The sequence below is a fragment of the Platichthys flesus genome, chromosome 4 (assembly GCF_949316205.1).
Source record: "Platichthys flesus chromosome 4, fPlaFle2.1, whole genome shotgun sequence".
In the NCBI taxonomy this organism is placed as follows: Eukaryota; Metazoa; Chordata; class Actinopteri; order Pleuronectiformes; family Pleuronectidae; genus Platichthys; species Platichthys flesus.
Window position 1 is genome coordinate 6,104,348 of NC_084948.1, and position 7,174 is coordinate 6,111,521.

Here is a 7,174-nt window from a genome sequence, read left to right on the forward strand (position 1 = left end):
CCCTTTTCAAAATATGTTTAATGACGTGTGGCTTTGCAAGATAAGATAAGATAAGACAACATCGAATTCGTAAATCCCAAAGTGTGCCAGCTTACTGCATGATTACAATAACACAATATGCATAGAGTAATGCATTAAATCTAATAAGTGAAAATAAAACTATGGAGTTCCATATATGTGATATAGAAAATATAAAGTGTATATGGGGTAAATGTAGAACCAATGCCTCTTAGATGATGATGATGGTTTCATTATTGACATTCAAAGTGCAGATGAAATACAACACAACATAGATTAGAATAGCCAACTATACCATTGCCTCCGTAGCTGGGATTGGCATGTAGTGTTTAACTTAATATTTGATAACACCTTGATGATTTCATTTTCAGAGTCATTGAGTCGGCAGATGATTTCACAGTTCATGAGACATCTTGGGATCGATTGGAGAGTGCTGACTCCTGCAGCCACAAACATTTCACGGGCACAGCACCATCTGGATATCTTCAGTTATCTCTCAAATATAAGCAAATAACGCTGGGAATTAAAATAAAGTAACTAACGTGAGACTGTAGACTAATACTAAGCTTAAGTAACAATAATATGGGAAAAACGTGCACCTTGCTGAATCAGGCCACTTTATGGCCCCCGATTTAGAACATGTGAGCCACTGAGCATGTGGGACAATCAAATGACAAAAAATCAAATCAAAAGAATTTTTTTATCTCTGCAGCAGAGTTCAGTTTAGTTCAGGTAAACATGTTATAGATAAATAATTAAATGCAGTGTTTCCCTCTTGCTGGACCATAAATAAGATTGAAGTGTGCTGGATGACATGAACTTTACTGGCTGATAATCACTCTCAAAGTGTTGTATTGTCTTTGTGGGGACATGTATTGGGGCTCAGTCTTTTGACGCCCAAATGGCCCCTGGAGGCCCCTCGTGGCCCCTCTGGCTGTTTGATGATTGGCAGAAGTGAAAAAACAAAACCATCATCGTGAGAACGTTTTTTCGTTTTAACCGGAGAGAGAAAACAAGCTATTCACATGTAGGTGGAATATCTAAACTGGCCGCGTTGTGTTGTAAATGACACCTGAGTAACATAATAATTATTCGGGACGCTCCTCTTCCCGCGGCCCCGCTGTGAGGGGCCAACAGGCGGCTGAACTTCAATCAGCGGCGGCCTGGCGGGGGAAGAGCCGGCCGGGCCAGGCGGCTCTGTGGGCGGCGCTGGGATTTGACCGTGCGGCCGGGGCCCCCAGCAACCAGCGCCGCGGCCGTAGTGGTCTTTCAACTCCGCAGGGTGCTGGTTCCCTGCAGGAGTGATCAGAGCGCCCGACCCCCTCCTACACTGAGCCGGGTTAACACAGCCGTGCAGCGGTGTCAATGGGCTGGAAACGGCTTGTTTTCACTTTGTTAACAGGTTGAATGAAAAAAGGGATTAACATTTTAAGTGTGCAGCCATCTGACGAATTCATGTTCGCAGGGATCCAGTTTCTTTTTTCATCTCTTTGTGGGGAAGCCCTTTAGTTTACAAGTCACACAGCAGCTTATAATAGGAGGTATAATGAGTGACTTGTTGAGCCGATCTCACCTGAGGACCCTTCAGCTTGCTGCTTGCATTGAACCATACCATCTCCAGCTTGTGTAACATTTATCTAGCAGAGTGTTATCTAAACGTGTAGATTACACTCATTTACATCACAAAGCCCAGAGGAGCTCCCCTTCTTTATCACTTGTGTGTCTGTGGGGCAACACCTACTCTCAGCACAGTTCAGTGCAACATGTTTTAACACAACATATGTTGGTAAGTTTATGCTGAAAGCTAACTCAATTGCAGCGGCTGTTCCCAGAGATGCAGATGCCCTAAAATAGCAGGTCCTAACTACATCCTATGCCTAGCAAACAGGGAAGTGAAATTCAATAAAAAAAAAAAGTTAAAATGGGATAAAAATGAATAGTTCAACAGTTTTTCATCATTTTTTTTTTTTATCAAACCTAAAACCTGCTTAAAACTCAAATTGAAACTTCAGATTATCTGCGTCATACTTCATGACTTTTCCTATTCATTGACTTTTCAGAATTCATGTCATGTTTCTGTAGTTGAGTGCTTAAATGATGAATTATACCATCTTGGGGTCTGAGAGGCCCAGCAGTAAAACATAGTTAAATACAATGGATTTTCACGACGCTCTACATCTGTGATTTGTGTTGACAGCACTACATGCAGCACAACCCTGCTCCAGTCCCTAATCACACGTCTATCTGGATCTCAGTAATTGGTTTTTGTTTAAGTGCTCAAAAAAGGTCAGTCTAATTGAACATAGGTTATGTCACCGTTGGTTAATATAGCCCTACTGCACATTTCTTTGTCTGTGAAATTTCAAACAAAGTTAATTTCTTTCCTTTTTTGGACAAATTGTTCGTGCACAGCCCATAGGAACGCGAAACATGAATTAATTCCTCATTTAGTAAAACAATGCTTTGGAGCCATTTATGTGTTTTTCCACATTTGTCAGATGTGTCAGCCGCTCTTTTCTACATACCACGTTTTAATGGGGTCACAGGAAAAGAAAAAAAAGTGGATGTGCGAGTAAAGCACACAATACTTTATTGGTTCCAGAGTAAAAACATTTCCTTTTGATTACTGTCTGTATTTGTAAACACCCTATACATGGATAATAGATTACTGGTAGCATTACCAGTGATCTAAAACCTTGTGTTATACATTTTAAGCAGGATACCACAGCTCTCGTGTTCACAACCTTCTGTTGTGTTGAACGCAGAAATGTGGTGCTTGATTAAAACATATTCTGAATATAAATTGAATGTTTTAGTGATTTTCTCCCGGTTGCAGCTCTCCTGTAGCAAACAGTCTGCACCACAGAGTCATGCAGGCTCTGCATGTCAAGGCTGCTGCAGTTATTTGTCACAGCCTGTCTGGGCTTAAGTGCTGCCGTCTCTGCAAGCACCAAGGCCTGTGGAGTGTGTGCACCCATACAGCCAACATAGGAGTGTATGTATGTATGTATGTGTGTGTCCTTGGCTTTGTGTGGTTGCATGTACGCATGCCTTCCTGATGGTCAGTGTCAAGGCGTTCTGCTTAATGCAGGCAATGTCCAAAGGCTAGCAAACAGGAAACAACAAGTGAAGAATGGAAATGTGTTGAACCGAACGTATGTGTGGTTTACCGGCAGGATTGAGTTTGTGTTGCAGCTTTGCATTCTTCTGTATGACTTTACAAAAAAGAGCTGGGCGTGCTGACTAAAGTACAAACTTCTGCAAATAGTTTGTGCCCACAGTTTGTGATGGTTGCCGCAAACAGGAATATGACATGTCCAGCTGTTGACATTGTTCAAATAGTAATCCATCATCCGCAAGGTGAAAAACAACAACATAAAGAAACCAGTGTGGCCTCCACCTTGCCACAAATGACGAGTTTACTTTACTTTACCAGAAAGAGAGAGAGAGAGACAGAGAGAGAGAGAGATGGAGGTTAGGCCAGAAGGCCACCCAGCCTTGTTGACTCCATTGACTCCGCCATTAAGAGAATATGGCTGCGGTGACCTCTGGCAACCGCACACTAGCGCCCGGAAAAACATCAGAGAGCTGTGACCCTTTACCGCCTGCACGAGAGCGAGGGAGTGAAGGGATGGAGGGAGGTAAAGGGTGAAAGAGAGGATGAGGAAAAGAAACGGAGGGGGTATGAGTGAGGTGTAGTTGGCGGGGTGGGTGGGGTGCAGAGTGCATTTTTATGAGCCTGTGCCTCTCCAGTTTCTGGGTCGTCTGGCTGCATGGACATAAATTCTATCCCCCTCCCCTCCCCCATCTCTCCTGTTCTTCTTCTAGTACACTCGCCTAACAAATCCACCTTTATCGACCTGCTCATGCAGCCTGTTTGCAAACTTTGCCTCCAGTTTCGCTTGTTCTCCCCCCACCTGGGTCATTCCTCTTCCTCTCATCCCCACCCCTTCTACCCATCTGGGCATTGGCTCACACCTCCACCATCTTTCCCTCTCTCCTTCCATCTGCCTTTCCCTCTCCATCTCTTTTTGTTTACGGTATAGGCCAACACTACCTTTCTCCATTCTGTTATTTTCCTCTTCCCCTTCCCCTTCTATGCATGCCCTGCCCCCCGCCCCCCCTCCCCGTATAGATGGAGATTAACTGGGGAGTGCAGCGCCATCCGTCCTGGTGACTGTTTGTTGTTAAGGAGATGGATGGAGGCTCCCTCTGCCAGCCCCACGCAGCCACAATTACACCAGCCGCCATGATGGATGGAGGGGAGGGAAAGGAGGGGAGATGGAGAGAGGGAGATACAGAGAGGGGCATCTATCACACCCCTTAATCTACCTGTCACGGCAGAGGTTCGGATGGAGGAAGGGGGCGGGTGGGGTGGGGTTTGTCGGCTTTACCTTGACTGCTGGTCAAAGGTTTATTTTCTTTAACCAAATTTGTTTCTTGGTTGTTGTTTTTTTACAGAGAGTTTGGCCTGTGAGTACTGGACTCATTAAATGTCCTGATCTGTCCAATTGATTTCCCAGAGCTTATTGGATTGGGTTGAACAAAGTGTGTGTGGGTAAGTGTGCACGTGTGTGTGCGTGCGTGAGAGTGTGTGTGCTCAACAGGTAATATGACGCAGTTCCTGTTGGCCTTCGCAGAAATGTGGACTTTGCATGGGGACGTTTTTGCATAGACCCAAATAATCATGTGAACGCTCGACTTTCATTCACACACTGTCACGCTGAGTTGTTCATCATCTCAGGTTCACCTCCGCTCCACACACACTCACCTATGCAGAATCTTGACTTCATCCTGACACCTGTTGAAGGTATCCAGGCAATGAGCAGTCATTGGGTAAATCTGCATACATTACCAGCAATACCTCTACATTTTTACCCACAATGCTACAGAAATATTATGGAAAGTAATCTTCAGTAGTCTACCCTCTACCCCTCCTCTTCCTCCTCCTTTCCCCAGTCCCTCCTCCACCCCCTCATCTGTCCAGAGCAGTGAGAGATGGGATGGAGGGATTAATACTCTTCCGCCCAAGCCAACCCTGGGAATGATGGATGGACAGATGCAGGAAGGCGAGTGGAGAAGGAGAGAGGGAGAGATTAAAGGAGAGAACTCTGAGGGTTCATAAATCCAAAGTGGGAGACCTGGTCCACATCACCCACTAATAAGATCTGCAAGAAATCCATGATGAGGGAGAGAGAGAGAGAGAGAGAGAGAGAGAGAGAGAGAGAGAGAGAGAGAGAGAGAGAAAGAGAGAGATAGAGAGAGAGGTGGAGTGAGGAGGAGAGAGAGAGAGATGGGAGCGGAGTAATAGCATTAGGTGTAATCAAATCATGGCAATAAGATGTGAATGGATGAGAGTGAGCATGGTGATTATGCAGAAGAGGGATGGTAGCGTGTTGATGAAGCTTTGGGATGTGAGGATAGGCCTTGTTATTGGACAACAGATCAACAGGGTTATAGTTCTCGCTGGGGAGTTTACTGCTGCAAAGACTACACAAGTTAGGTTTTTTTAAAACACAATGTCGGCAGGACCCGTCCTTCGACCCTGCAGTTTTGAATGATTGTAAGTGTTGCTGTTTTTATCAAAGATTTTAAAAAGTCTCCAATCAGATGGCTTTTCCTCACATTTTTTTTTTTATTTCCAATCTCTTTCGGCTCTCCAAACGGACTGCTCTAGTCGAGATCACTAATGATTCAATGCTCGCAGCCAACACAAGCCTGTAGTCTATTTCAGATCTCCTTGGCCTCAGCTTGGCCTTCGATACAGTGGACCACAATGTCTTGATCAGTCGTCTGAAGTATGTTGTTGGTTTCAGGGATGTGGCTTTGGATTGGTTCATCTCCCATCTGTCATGTTGGTCCTTCTCAATAATTCCTGCTTCTTCCTCATACCTTTCATTTGCGGGGTTTCCCAGGGGTCTACTTTAGGTTCATGTACAAGCGAACTCTGGGCTAAATCATGCAATTGCATCATTAGCAATATTTATATGCGGTACCATGGAAGTATCACATATTATGTCATGCCTTGCTGAAGTTTATATCTGAATGTCCCAAAGTTTCCTGTGTTTGAAAAACCCTGAAACAGAATATTTTCCGGCCCCTCAGCTGTTGAACCTCCTTCCTGGAGCTCTTAGCCAGGTAATGTCAGTATCTTGAATAAAACCTCTTCTTGAGACTCACTTTTATCATGCAGCTTTAAACAATTGGTATTTGTTGTAACTATTTGAAATATCATTGTATGTCATATGTCATATAATTATCTAAATCTATTCATCATACTTATTAGAATTTGGCAGCTTTAACCAAATCCAAATAAAAGTAATGACAATGTTGCCTCAGTCATGAAACCTACCCCTGTGCACTCATTTGTGTGTGCACGTGTGTGTGTGTGGTCCTCATGATGTTAAGAACAAACATTCAGTGTATAAAGTGTATTTCAGCAGCAGAGCTGTGTTCTGAACATTCTGACTCAGATCAGATTGAGTGCTCCTTCACCTCCCTCCTCTCCTGCATGAACCCTCCACCCCCAAAGTCCCCAACCACCCCTCCATCCAGCAGGCCACATTTCTCACAGTCCAGCTGTCCTACGGCCATGATTGGTTGGCCCAGCAGACAGATAGCCGATAGGTTCTGATTAATAGTTGAGGCTCAAGAACTTCCTCATTGATCAACAGGACAGACTGCAGGAGGAGGAGGGGAGGGTGGAGGGGGGGACGGGGGGTGGAGAGAAGGAGGAAGGGTGGAAAGAGAAAAAGCATGCCCTGTCGCTCTCCAAATGCTGGCTGATAACCCTGATAGTGGTAGTGTCTGTGGCTTGGTGTGAGTGTCTATTTGAGGGTGTGCTTGTTTTCAAAGGCAGGGAGTTGAGGAGTTGAATGAAATGGAAGCACTGTGTTGAGAAAAGGGCCAAAGCTTTACTTGCTGTCCTTCCATTTGTCCAACTCTCTCTCTCTGTGCTGAAGTGTTTGATAGCATCAGTGAGATTACCATGAATAAGACATCATGTATGTTATCAAACAAATACACACACCTATTTGGCCAACAGCAAATGTCTTGGAGGCTTTTCTGCTTGTAAGTGTGTGTATGTGTGTGTGTCTGTGTGTGTGTGTGTGTGTGCAGTCCGGGGGGAGTCTTATGGGTTAGGGTGACATCATTA